Raw genomic sequence first — 15,332 nt, forward strand, 5'->3', positions numbered from 1 at the left:
GGACGCTCAATTAACAAATGAATTTCTAGAACATTCTCGATTAGGAAAGTTAAAAGATTTAATGTTTCAGTAAGAGGCAACGTCCTTAAGGAATCACGTGTGACATCGGTTGGATAAAAAAAGTTCTTTCAAAACCCTATATGTTATTCTATAACTTAATTGTGCAACGAGTTGATAAAATATATCTTCTATTATATAAGATACGATTAGAAGTAACACTGAAACAGGAAATATAAACGCGTATTAACTACGACAGCCTTAGCAACCCTACGTGACCAGTTCGACAAGAGCCCCGGCTGCCGGTAGTGTACTCGAGAGGGGGGGTGCGGGAGAGTGGAGGTGAGGGGAGCGGGGAGGTCGCGCTGCCCTGGTCCAAGAGAGTGCTCCGGGCGAGCTCAGGGCGCAGCCTCCGCAGTATCGAACGGCCACGCCCGCAACCACGTGCTTCATTCACCGTACAATCACGTGAGATTGTGTAAATACTTTTGCGAACATAATCACAGCTTTTTAAATTTATTCTCCGGATATTTTTATCACATATGCAATAACGTACTACGATATTTTTATATAAACATACAGTTACAAAATAGATATGTTTAGACAAAAATACACTGACTTACTTATTAAAGCTACTATATACTTAAAGAGCGTATATTTTATGCGACACTTAGCTAAGTAGTTGCCATAAAACAAGGTTTGTATAAATAAAGTGGGGTAGACAGCGAAACACTTTTGACATTCTGTTATATAAAACAGATACAATAAAACGTTTTCTCAATTTCTATGTCTATCATACCTATTATCGTAAACTATTTAAATTTGTATCCTTATTCAAACTATTATTTACGCTTTACATTTTAAATTCTCCTAATAAAAATCATCTTAACCAAAGTGGAACCAACACCACTGCCTAAAATTTTTAAAAAAAAATTTTAGCGAATATTTACACCGCAATTGCTTTATAATTATGAGTAAGTAGTAATTATTATGTATACAGAATTGCAATTAAAACAGAACTATAAGCTCTTTACATTATGAAATTTTAATAGTTAACGGGACATTATGTACGCAGTTATAAAATAACTTTTATAAATATATTTGAATATATATACATACATACACACCCATATTTGCATGTGTATATGTATATATATATATATATAACGCACATGCCTCGGAAAGAATAAAGAAACAGAGAAAGAAACATCTTAACCATTTCCTTAAAAATACTTAGGTATAACATAAATAATCCTGTATATATACTTCTATAATATTTTCCTGGCTTTATCGAAGGGGGAGTCCCCGTACTACACAAGTCTACGAAACCTTACCATAAACAAACGTGATACCATATGTTACCAGTGAAACTGTATTTTCATATCAAAAGCATCCATCGTATTAAACCGGTTTCTTGGCATCGCAACCGAACCGCACCGGATAAAAATTGGCACACACTGCGACCGAGGCATTAGCCTAGTTATACTATAGCACGCAATCCCACTGAGATAGCAACACACATTCATAAAAAAAAGTTCATACAAACGACAAATCCACACATACACTACATGTCCTACATTTTTCTCATTACATCATCTGATATAAATGCCATGAGGAATTTATTACATTCTGATGTATTTAACCCTTAGTAGCCTGATTTACGAAAGTGTTTTTTTTAATATTACTATGTTTGCTCGAGGGTCTCGATGAAGGGAAAAATAGATTTTTTTTTAATTTCGTTGGAAAGAAATACAACAGTAAAATACGTACAGCCAACCTATAACAAAAAACTAATAGTAATGTGAACATTCGGTTTAAAAGATTGGTATCAAAATTTAAACTAGGCTATTAAGGGTTAAATGTTTATATACTATGTGATTCTTATGAATGAATGAATAAATAAATATATATTATTTCAGAATCTAGTGAATCCATATAATATATAATATAAATAGTAAGTTAGTAACAAAATTTACTTAAAGGCTATATTAGTTATGGATTAGTATGTCATACAATTTTACACAACACTAATTTTAAGTCGCTTATTATAAAAACTTACTTAAGATATCTTTTTAATAGTAATGGTTAATTTCTTATTACATAAAACAGTGGTTACTAAAAAAATACATAAAACTTATTTAATAAAACAGTAGTAGCTCAGTGGTACCTTGCGATAGTATATCACGGGTTCGATCTCCGAGATACAGTCTTATATATTGAAAATTTTTGCATTAACTATATAGGATTGCATCTGCTCATAATTTTCCAGAGTATGGGCAGCAGCGTCCACTACGTACCATGTACCACACCGCTATCGCAAATCCACCTACCAAGCGTTGCGATAATGGTATACATATCCCCCTATAAATATCTTTTTAAGCCTTGGAGTAGGCTTCTACGAGTCTGAAACAGTGATGAAATAAGAATATGTTACTGCGCTATAAAAAAATCATTTATCATATTATAGTTGATGTCACCTAAATTACAGACCATTGAACATACGATATCCAAAGATAGAACGTGAGCAATGGATGTACAGGATGATTAGTTATAGGTGTAGAAACTTTGAAACTTTTTAATAATGACTTATATATTCACTTCTTTGAAACCTTTACACGTATAACCAATTTAAAGCCTTTAAGTAAACCTGCGACCAACACAGTAAACTATCATGCTATCACTGTAATATAAATCTTACGCAATTAATTTGAAAATATATAAGCGGTATATCTCTAGGCTTACTGGAAAAATAATAAATTTATTTACACCTTCAAACTGTAAGCGGATTCAATTTTGTTAGCATAGTGCTCAAACGTTTAACAGTCTATCTTCTCATTTACTTATTTTCTACATATAAAAAAATTTAGACTGTTGAATATCTTTAAAACAATAAACTTTAGGTTTTGTCGTAACTTTTCACAGATAAATTTACTAATTGATTTTCTAATTATTTATCAATACGGCTAGAGTATTTCCATTTTTTTTTTTAATTTCATGTAATATAATTTCATAACCTTAATTTTGTACTTTCATATTAATCAGTTGAAGCTTGTACGAAATAGTTTCATTTTATAAGTCCATAAGATTTAATTGAATATAAAATATTAATCTCCATTCCTTACTTATGTCTAACACTTCCCCACAAATCTGACTTTGTTCATTCTTCCTTTCTTATCTAAAGCGTACTGTTTTGGAAGGGACTTCCCCTCAGCATTAGCTCATCTTATATATGTATATATATATATATATATATATATATATATATATATATATATATATATACATATATAAATATATATATTCACCTGGTTAGGTATATATTTGTAAGTAACTATTTATGTAATTATTATAAGTATAGTGTTTATCTAAATACCATATGTTTGTATGACCAATTAACTTTTTTACATTTGGTCACCTGCCCGTTAATTGTCTCTGTATCACCTTGGATTGACTGGTAGAGAAAGCCTATAGGCATTAGGTCCGTCTTAACAAAATTTGAAGAAAGGTAAAATTAATTAGATTAGTGAACAGGTATCTTCTAGGTAAAACATCGCTTAGCATCAGGCGAAGCAGAGGTCAAACGCTTTGCCTATAAGCAACAAAATAATAAACGAGAAGGTCGTTCACCCGATGACCAGACGCAGACATAACAATACGATTGTACACTGGAATAGCAAAACACAATCCTCGGCAACGCTGCATTTAGAATCGACCTTGAGATGTAAAACGTTTAGAACTTATTATATACACCGGAGCTCGAAAAACAACCAAAATTTTATTTTTCTTATGGGAATATACAACCGCAGTAGAAATTTACTATCAATAACATTACATTCCACTACATTCTTTATCTTCCTGTTTGTTATTACAGTAGGAACAGTAATAAATAATAGTAGCCATAGGGATAGACTAATTACTATGTTACACTTTATTGTACACCATACACAAGAACTAAACAAAAACTAGAGGTACAAGATGCGGTCTTGTCGGCCGAGGCGTTCTTTACCAGATAACCTTTGGATGGAGATGAGAGATATGAAGGAGAGGGTAATTTAAGGTGTACACACATACAAATACATACATATACAATAATAATTATAGTAGAAGAAATAATTAGTGATATTAGTACATTAAATAGTAGTTTTGGTACTAGAATATATAACCATAGGCAATCCGTTAATGATCATGTCTCGCCGATTTTGAATCCCACAACAGACGGTCAGTGTTTTTGTAAGAAAACCGACATTGCTGTGCTCTTAAAATTGAATAATATGAAATTAATCAACTTCTTGCAGTAGTGTCCTAGCGTTAGAGGATTTGAGACTAGTGATAGTAGGTCGCGGGTTCGATTTACGTGATACAATCTTATGTAATTCGAATTGTTGCATTAATTATATCAGATTGCCAATGCCTTTCAAACAAGTTTCCAGAGGATGAGCAACAGCGTTCTATGCGTATCATAATACCACACAGCGATAGCCAACCTGCCTGCCAAGCGTGGTGTTTATGGTACATCACTCATGGATATCTCTATGGGAGGCCTATCCCTTGCAGCAGGCGTTTATAGGCTGAAAAGAATGGACGATATCTGAGATAGTAACGTCATTCAGTGAAAACAATGTAATAATAAACGCACCTATATTAATTATCACTATTATAAATTTTAAACCTTTTTATTCATTCAACTGATACTGTCGTCATCGTATCAGTCGATAGACGCCCTCTTCAAGGAATAGGCTTACCCCAATGATCAGTCTAGCGCTCCATCCAGCGAATTCCAGCGACTACTACCCTATAACTAATCCTATCGAACTCTTAAAAATCAAGTTCTTAAACACAATCGAAAACTGACAACTACATATATTCTTCATAAAATTGTAACAATGTCGATACACCGACGTAACTGTAATATCATAAATCTGACTTCCGAATCCGGACAATGAATGGCGGCGGAAACAATGTACATCCGAGCCGCGGCGCTGTCAATCGCGCGGCGTGCGCCACCTGCAGCCGCCGGGGGAGAGGCCGCGGGGGGGGGTCAGTAACACATATCACATATACATTGTTATATGTTTAACAATAAAAATCTAAACTCCATTTAGTAACAATTAACCCTTAAATGCACGACTTTTATTAATACTCTAAAAAAAATTCTTGCAGTTACAGATGTACGCTACGATGCAGGGAAAAAGATATATATATATTTATTTAAAACATTTCTTATACTCATTAATTAAAAAAAACTTATGTTGCAGACATACAACCAAGACATACACCTTAACTGTAGTACTCATTTTACGTTTAAGTGGTATGTTGCAGTTTTACATCATTATGCATTTAAGGGTTAAACGTATTCCAGAGTGTTTTGTATCAAATAAATATACATTTATTGCTTTTCTAATAAATTTCAATCATATATATATGTTCTTTTATTAAATTATTGGAATAACGTAACCTTTTTTTTTCACTTTTTCGATTGGTCACGATAAAGGTTTTATGGAGAAAAAAATAAAAATTCTAAGAAAAATATATTAAATACCACACACGTTTTTCCACATAGAGTAAATTAAAACATTTAAAAAACGTGTAACAAGAATAAATGAAATAGAAAACCAATTTCTGTAATTAATCATTGTTTTTATAAGATCAATAAAAAAATAATGATTTAAGTTTCATTTATTTTAACGCTGCACTGCGACATGTCAATCACTTTTGATAATACGAGCTCTATCGGCGAAGCCAGTTCACGATATAAATAAAATAAATCAAATCCGTCACTTGTTTTTACTTTTTATCTTAAATGAATGTTATCTTAGACACTGGTATTCGTAAGACATTGACATTTAATTTTTTTTATGATAAATCTGGTTATAAACAACAAGTATTGAAGATTATTCACTTACAACCTATATTCTCTTTTACGACACTTATACATATAAAGACAGACATGTGACAATAAGAGACATCATACATCTACCCTAAAACTACACTCTTAACCATGGATGCACAGACCGCGGCCCGCCGGTCGAATACTGGTGGTGGCCCGCCGACAGCAAAAATAATACTCTCGTACATTCGAAAAATATTGAATTCTATTCAAGAATAAGACCAAAAAAATGTAATTACCTATACTTCTGGCGGCCGGCCCGCCATCAGTTCATGATTTGCCCGAGTGGCCCCTAGTCTTAATAAGTCTGTGCAACCATTGCCTAAACGATCGACCGATAGGCCGTGCTTTCGCAGTCCCTATGGGTACTTAACATCTGTATCAAGCCAGCTTTTGCTCTTTTGCTCCACGCGAGGTTTCTGTCCTCGCTGAGCTGGCCTTAGGACACCTGGGTTATTCTTAGATGTACCGCCCCAGGCAAACTCCTCGCCTAGCAGTGTCTTCGAACCGGAACACGCATGAGTTATACGGCGACGGGTGTGGCCGCCACGCCGCCTTTATATTTTATACTACCTCATTTACAATTATTTTTCTATCTCAATTTCTTACTTTCTTTATCAAATTACTTAACTCTAACTTTTATCATACTTTAATATGAATCTTAATTTTAATGTCATAATTACGCATGCTAAAAGCCATTTTAAATAAATGGCTTGTAGCATGTTGGTATAGCTCAGGGTTGGCCAAGCTACGGCTCGCGAGTCATATGCAGCTCTGAACGATTATTTTTGGCCTCGATTGATTGTGGATTTATTTCAATATTTAAATTTATATTACCTACGTCAGCTCCTGGGAATGGCAAATTACTGGTATGAATAATAATAATTATTATTATTACACCATAAAATTAGCGAAATCCAAATACCGATCATAATTAACTAACCGACATCTAACTTCAATACACATATTTTGTACTTTTGTCATATAATTTCAATACACATAATTTTTGTAAAAAAAATATTCGATTGCGTATTTTAATTGCGTTTTAAATTGCGGCACGCGAAAAATTTTAAATTTCGAACAATGGCTCAAACTATCAAAGGAGCTTAACCACCACTGGTACAGCTTGTTTGGTTTTTTTTCACTTATCTGTACCTAATTAATTTACTTCTAATATAACTTAGTGGTTAAGTACTTTGCTACGAGAGCAAATAATAGAATAGATTGGTATAACATCGTCAGGAACTGTAAAAGGAAAACATTGCAATGAAATTGTCGTTCAGTAAAGTATGATTTTTGTATAGGTCATACCTTGCCTCGGATCGAAACTTAAAGCCCTTATAACGAAAACATTATATAAATAAACACAGTACTTTAGTAGGCGTGGCAAGGTTGACAAACGTCAAGCTGTCTGTTCTTAGTATCACATGTGCGTCTTGCCTATCGCGCTCTTACTCGTCTCATTGCACAAATACCTCATACGATTACTAGGGCTTTTACAATAACTATATTTGTGAAGATGAATCCAAAACTAATAATATAGTTAGGCACATTTAAGACGCATAAACAGATCGTTAGATGTTGGCATTAAAATTACAGTTAAAATTAGATTAAAGTAAACGACTGCGAGTACTTAAAGGATTGCGTACATGTCTTTCCGGGTTTAACACTTCCATTGAATTGGGAACTTTGGAATCCGACAGATTAAACCTGCGTACTAATGTATTACACAACGAAATATGGATCACGTACAGGCCACCATATATCAGACGGTGTCATAAGGGTTAAAAGTCGTTTAAAAACAAATTGGAGCATATTAATCAGCGTTTAAAACGGATATATCGACTTTTACTGGATACATTTAACACGGTACCGTGTGCAGGTTAATCAGTGACGTCACATATATACTTCTTATTTTGAACATGATTTTAATTCTGCAGAATAAAGGTGTTAGTGATGTTTATTATTTAAAATAAAATAAAATACATTAAAATATTCACTATTGCTTTTTAATACGTGTATCAAAACTTATCGTATGTCCACAAATATACGTCCAAAAACAAAATATATATACCTAAGACTTGTCTAATTAGTGAATCTTTGTATGAGCTATCTAAACAATTTTACAATAGAATCCTAGAAAGGATCCAATCCACAACCACGTAATGTTCCTTACTCTCTTAATAAGTTACCTGACATGTCTCTACTTATATATCAATAACAAGAAAGTAAAGTCGTAAGGTTTACAATAACTCTTAAACACCAAAAGAAAGTCAGAACAAGTTGTTTTATTTCAAATGCTTATACTCGTCGAATAAATACACATAGCAGCTTCTTGTAAAAAAAGAGAGAAGTAAACTTTGCCGTCATCTATACAAACAAATAAATAAAATTGTAGTATCTGTTGTTAATATTTAAATAATCGTTTTTTACTGCATGCATATTAATTTATATAATTTTTGCTTCCGTCTGTTTGTCCCAACTAATCTCGGAAATGGTTAGATCGATTTTAACGAAACTTATACTGCTGGTAGCTGATGTAATAAGGAGTAACTAAGCTTAAGTTTTATTTTAGAAAAAAATCTTTATTTTTTATAATCTAAATATTTTTTCTTAAATTCCACGCAAAGTCTACGTTGAAGTATATGTAGAAATAACGTCAAATGGTCCGCCACGAATGATCTGCACTGGCCGACGGATTGATTCATTTTGAATAATATTAACTATAAGTTAAGACTACTTTTATTTTATATAAATCTTTAACGAAAAAATAACTCAAGTGGCTGATTATTTTTATTAATTTACACACGGACAAAGTCGCGGGCATAGCAGGTTATTAATATAATTGGTCATTACAATAGACTTTTTAATACAACACTGTACCGAAAAATAACTTGATATATTGAACACTGATGGCGAAGCGATAATTCATTTTTTCATAGGTACTTCATTAATTATGCCTACTACAATAACACTAAGAGATATTCATCGACCCTCAATTTTTATTCTTTAACAATCAAGAGTTTACAAAATGTGTCAACTCTAGAATAATTAATTTTCAAAAATTAACTGATACGTTGTACGTGAGCAATGGTAGTCCTCCGGAGAGTCGTACAGTTGTATATACTGAGTCTAGATTAGTTTTTTTATTATTAAATTGAGCAGTGGTATTCCAACAGGCCGCAGGTTCGACTCCCGAGATACAATTCTGTATATATCAAACTTGTGAAATAATTACATAGGATTGTCACTGTTCACAAAATGTTTCCAGAAGATGGATAACAGCGTCCTCTGCGTACCATTATACCTGCAACCGCCAACCTGCCTGCCAAGCATTTATGGTATATCTCTCCATAGACATCTTGGGGTAAGGTTTATGCCTTATAGTGAGTATCTATAGACTGCGATCATTTCGACATAGTTATAATATTAATAATAATTATATTCATACTTTCAGAAAAGCGCAAGATTTACATAAGATTAGAAAAACTAAGAAAAAAAGTATCAGCACTAAAACAAAACTTTAGTGAGAAACTATTCAAGTCAATTTGTTCGGCGGCAGAATATGAAAGAATGCTGGCCAAAACAAAACACATCGGAAGCTAAAGGGTCGTAGTTTTCTACAACAAAACTTTACCCAAACAACTGCGCCCTGAAAAACAACTGTATACATCATGTTTCAATTATGTTCACCCACTATCTACTCGCTGACCGAAAGTTATCCCTTATTTGTGCGCTCCCAAAAGTTATAACAACTTTTATCAAAACTTTTTTACATACGTATTTTAATAAACTAAAACACACAAAAAACTCGATGTCTAAAATAAGCCAAATGTTTCCTCTTACGAACGAACAGCCACTTTTATGTTTAATCTTTTCTCAATTTTTATTTTTTAATTTTGATGTGGTCTGATCTTACTACAATGTTGTGTATAGTAAATTTTTAATGTCGTATCACCTATAAAGGAACAAATAGCAGAAACAATGTTTATACTGTAAATTTTAATGTATTTTTAATTCATGTGTACAGCTGCTGTACCTAAAAAATACACTATAGACTACCCATCCGACCTATTTTTTTGTCTCGTTATGAAATTTTCTAGAAATGTCCTTTCTTTGCCGTGGTAACGAAAGAGTTGTGCCGGACTCGTATCGGCCTAAATCGCGAGGCCAGAACAGATCTCAGAGGATTCGTCGCCAAGATTTTGTTAAGTGGGTTGTAGGAAGGCTTAGTCACCATCTCATATGTTCACGTGACAGATAACCAGTTATTACATTCTCACTCTCTCCGTTTCCACATCCTTCTAGAACATTAACCTTTCATCAACTTAAGAAGATCTTCAGTTGCTTAAATGGTAACGCTATATTTAGTCTATTATTTTTTGAATCACAAGACATGTACGATCTAAAAATACCAATGAATAAATATTTTATATGACCACAAATTTTTGTGCTTGAAAAATCTAAAATTGTAGATCATCAACCTCCTATAAACATCACCGGTGATGAGTCACTTCTCACCACGGCGTATGCATTTGCTATCGAACTGTTGAGGTACTGGATTACTATGTTTCGCTTTATGGACGCAGTAGACAAGAAAATGGTCTTATCAGCCGATTGACTCTCTCTGGAAGACATGGGCCTCCAGCCAACGAAATAACTGACATAAACGTGTAACATTACAATGTTAGCCACTACCCTAATCTCCATACCATTAGGTGGTCACCCTACTCACTTTGTACTTTTCAACAGTGCATCAAAAAACTATGAAACTTTAAATGGGGAAACATTAACGCAAACTGCTGTATGCTAGCCGAGCAATTTAACTTCGTTCAAGATATCAAAAGATACCTACTTGTTATCAAGTTGTTGTCAAAAACTTTCGAGTTCGAATATCATGAAAGTTCAAGTGCAAAGCTCGCTTCTTACCTAACCAGCATTTCATGAAAGCTACAATATTCTTGAATTTCTACGACCGTTGAGTTGACATCTACAACTAGTTTTTTTTGTTACTGTCTTTAGAATATCTTTTTATTATCTCGAGTTCTACCCCCATGTTATTCCTGCGGAATTATCTTTAGCGTGTTCTTTTATCGTTTCCAGAATATGAAGCTCTGGTTCTGTTCTTCTATACCTCTCACGATATCTAACCGTCTTTTTCAGAATTATAATTGTCACTTCGTCTACTTTCTTAAGCTTTCCGATATTGTTCAGTTTATCATCATATATTACACACAGCATACACGATACAATAGTAACATTATGTATTAAATAATAAATATTAGAAATGTAATTATACTGCGAATCGATCTTCGTATGAAATCGAATTCTAAATTAACTTATATTTACCTAAAATTGTTGAATAGAGGTAAAACTCTATATAGAACATGTTTTTTAACGTAACAATTAACGGCTTATGCATTAACAAGTAACCGTCGCCTGAAAATGTTACTGGCAACTAATATTTCTAAAGCCAGTTATCATCATATTTTTTTGGATTAACTTAACATGGGATGACTATGATATTAGACATGTAAATTAAATGCTATATATAAGAAATTGTTCAAGAAATGTATGAAAGCTATAGAATAAAGAAATAAAAATAAATGTAAAATTGTAGAATCACGGAGGGAATGCGAAGTGAGGCTATGAATGGAATGAAAATATGGAAAGAAATGAGAGATAATTTAAAGGAGATTAGAGGAGAGAATGAAAAACTAGTTGAGATAGGTAAGTGTGGAAAAAAAAATATGTGAAAGAATTATTACGTAAACAAAGACGCTGTCCACCCATGATAGGCGTTGAACAAAAAAAAAACTTAAAACATAGGATGGCCTTTAACATTTTACATTGCATATTAGACGAGTTCTTTATGACGGAGCCCTGACATTATTTATACAATAATCTATATATCATTCAATGTGCGTGTCACGAGAAAAATTCCAGAAGAGTTCAATTTTGAATTAGATTGAACAACCCTTCAATAGTATCTTTCACCTTAAGAGAGGAGAAGAGCTCGCAACAAACTCAGACAGTTTCTTTCGTTGTCAATTCTAATCCTTAAAGTAGACAGTCCGAAAAGTAACGTCGCTTTCTAAAGTTAAATTCACACGACTGCATTACTGACAAGTCTTTATTTCTGACAATATGTTCACCATCGTTAGTACAACCTTTTGCCATCTAGTATACATATTTTCAATGTTGGTGCGATAAAAATCAATCGGTTTTTTTGTAAAATATGTCGACACTAACGGCTTTACTTTCCGGTACCCTACAATATTAAAACAATTTATTCCTAAGCTTTTAGAATTTTTAAACTTTTTGTTTAATGACCTAAAATTTCTTACAAGATAATTACGTTGTAACACCGCACACAGTTACCCCGCAGAAGTTATGAAAACCAAGATAATATTTCCGATTTTGACAATTTCCACCGACGGAATTTCTAGAATTTTCCAATAATCCCGAACACGCATTTCAGTTGAAAAGTTTCGCGTACCGTGGCATATTTATAGTCGGCGTCCGTAGAAAGAATTCGATGCATTTGAAATGTATATATGAATGATTTATGTTGCGCTCGACTCTCCGAAATTGTCTTCTACATTGGAATTTTATTAGGTGAAGTTTTCAACAATTCCTAGGATTTTCCTTTTCCGGAAATAGTGCAAAATGGCATGAATTAAAGAAAAATCTCAAACAATAAGCTAAAACATAACTTGAGAAAAACCTAACGAACAAATACAGTTACTTTAAAAATTTAAATACTAACCTCTGTTGATATTTAAGAGTGAATTTTTAAAGAAACAATTTTACCGTTCCACTTGTTACAATTATGGGTCATAGTAATAAAAATATAGCTTTTACAAAAAAACGCATACTTGTTATGAAATGTAGGACGAGAGTTATAAAAAACAATGTTAATAATCCCCGGACCTTTTTTGATAAATAAACAGGCCACATATAATAAAAATTTATGATTTAAAAAATGCGAGTAACGTTTTAATTATTTCAACCAGAACTAAGCAGGACGAAAGCGTTACATGTTCCAACTGGAAGGCAGTCGCTAATGAACAAACTTACCAGGCTAATAAATTACGTCTTAATTTACGAATTGTTACGCGGAACGGGGTAAAAAGATTTTTTTTTGAAATTTTTTGAAATTTTTTTTGAAATTTGAAAAAAAAATATTTTATTTAAAAACACGTATTGTTGAATGATATGGCGATGGCTGATATTAATTTCGTAATAGATAGACTGCATTGAACTGAACTGCGGACTGGATGAATACTAACTTAGGGTTTTTAAATTGACACCTTTGTAACATTTGCAGAATTCGCGCCTTCCACCATCGCTATGGGCTGACAACCACATGACTCTTGACACCAGTTTTCCTAGCCTCTTTGGCGTCTGGTGATTTACTCAATGATTAATGATACTCATATTTCGCATTAGGTGAAGAAGTTGCTGCTACAGTACATTTCTCGTCGGAGAGAACAGATTTATTTTCTCCCATGCATACATTCTGCGTGATAGATCATTTGGTGTTGGAAAATGGAAAAGAAAGGGAAGGAAAGGGTCTTAAGTTTTGAATGCGAAAGCATTTAAAGAATAACGCGAAAGCATTGTTGGCAAAGCCTTTTGAGACAAGGGCTGGCGAATTTTGCTATAGCAATTTATGACCATTTAGGAGATATGCGACTATCACATATATTCACGGTCGCAGGATATCGCTGGATCAAGGCAGCGCGACTGGTGGTCATCGTGGCAAAATTTGGGGGAGGCATATTCCTTGCAGTGGACGATTATCTGCTGATATGATGATGGTGATGAGATGAACAGATGACCTCGGTGAGATCGTCGGAAACCGCCGGGTGCAGGTTGCTACCACCCGATACAATTTTAAATATCTTGGGGAGGCGTTCAACCCCATCTTAGAAGGTACATGTTTTTTTTTAAAAAAATATTTTTTTGATATCTATTTATTTTTTCTAATTTACTTTACTTTTAATTCAGTCATATATTCCTCTATTTTTCTTCACAATATCTCACATTACTCTGCCTTACTAGTCTTCTTCTTTACGTTAACTTTCTTGCTTCTCCTTGGCTCCCAAAATATCACAATAGGTTTCCTATTATATCACAGTATAATTTAATTATTGTCTTTGGTTATATACCTCTCTGTTTGTCTATTTAATTACATTCTTATATGACTTATCTAATGGATTCAGGCGTTATTTTGTCAATCCTAAGTAAGAAAAAGACCAATATACAGCTACTTCCGCCATGCAGCAGTAGTCGTGCAATAAAGTGCACCGCCCGCCAGCCCGCTGATAAATGCGCGTGCAACAATTTCAACCCTCCACGGAGCATCCTCAGGAATAATGTTACGCCGATTAGTGCCAAACACAGAGTCTGACTCTGATGACTCTGCTCTGCTCTCTTATTATTGCACGACTACTGCTGCATGGCGGAAGTAGATATATATTGGTCCTTTTCTTATTCTTGTATGATTTAATTTTTTTTTTATAATTCTAGTGGTTCAATTATATTTAAAACCAGAAATAAAAAAGCCGGCGCATTGGCAATGATTTAGTATGATAGTGCATAAAGCCGCGCGCAGTCCGCAATGAATCACTGCGAGAGGGCATGGTTCAATTAGCTCAATTCGGGCGGCTCGGCGGATCGTTTGGCGCGCGCTGATAAAAACGCAACGCACGCCGCGCGATCTCTTCACAATTGAAAGCTTCGCAACTGTACGAATGCTTACATCACCAACAAAACTATATTGATTTATTTATCGAACTGACCATATACTCACAATTATGAATCGTTGAGATATGTTATTGCATCACCACTTGTTGTAGCAATTACATCAACTATTTGTGTTGTTCAACATAGTCACAGTCATTGGACGTCCACGGCTGGACATAGGTCTCCACCATAGATTTCTACCAGGACCTTAAAAAACGTCATTTGTCCACCTTCTGAGTGGACAATCTACGTTACGCTTGCCATTAGTTCCAACTCCGGAACCTTAAAGCTCCCGTCATATGCTCTTACTTATTGTGCATTACTTACTTTTATCTCCCTGTCCGGTAATATTGCATGTGATGTAACTCCCCGAGCCGAGGTTCCTCGAGGAGCCCTCGAGGTAAATTACGTAAACGAGGACGTAAATTTCCGGACTCTGCCCACTCAAACTTGTGGAATCTGTAAGTGAAGACAGAAAATAAATATTTTTATTAAAAAAAATACGTAATTATTATTACAAAAGATGTTTCTAAATGGCATCATGTAGGCTTTTGAAAACAAAAGATTGCGAATATATTTACAAATAACCTTTCTCAGTAGTTTGAAACATTGCAGATAATTCCTTAGAAACACGATGTTAAAAACAGAGTCCGTAATAGCATTTTAATTTACTTTTACTATATGTATTAAAATAATT

General features: G+C 33.8%; 1 protein-coding gene across 1 annotated transcript in view; it reads right to left on the reverse strand.

The window, feature by feature from the left end:
* tty (tweety) overlaps positions 1 to 15,082 on the reverse strand; it is a 107,277-nt gene extending 92,195 nt beyond the window's left edge. The window contains exon 1 of the mRNA XM_068775997.1: positions 14,963 to 15,082. The gene's annotated coding sequence lies outside the window, so the exon portion shown is untranslated. The remainder of the gene's footprint in view (positions 1 to 14,962) is intronic.
* Between the last annotated feature and the right edge of the window lie 250 nt (positions 15,083 to 15,332).

Source organism: Battus philenor, unplaced genomic scaffold (genome assembly GCF_028537555.1).
Source record: "Battus philenor isolate CCGP_79_NKW_IND1 unplaced genomic scaffold, ilBatPhil1.0.hap1 SCAF_9, whole genome shotgun sequence".
NCBI classification, from domain to species: domain Eukaryota; kingdom Metazoa; phylum Arthropoda; class Insecta; order Lepidoptera; family Papilionidae; genus Battus; species Battus philenor.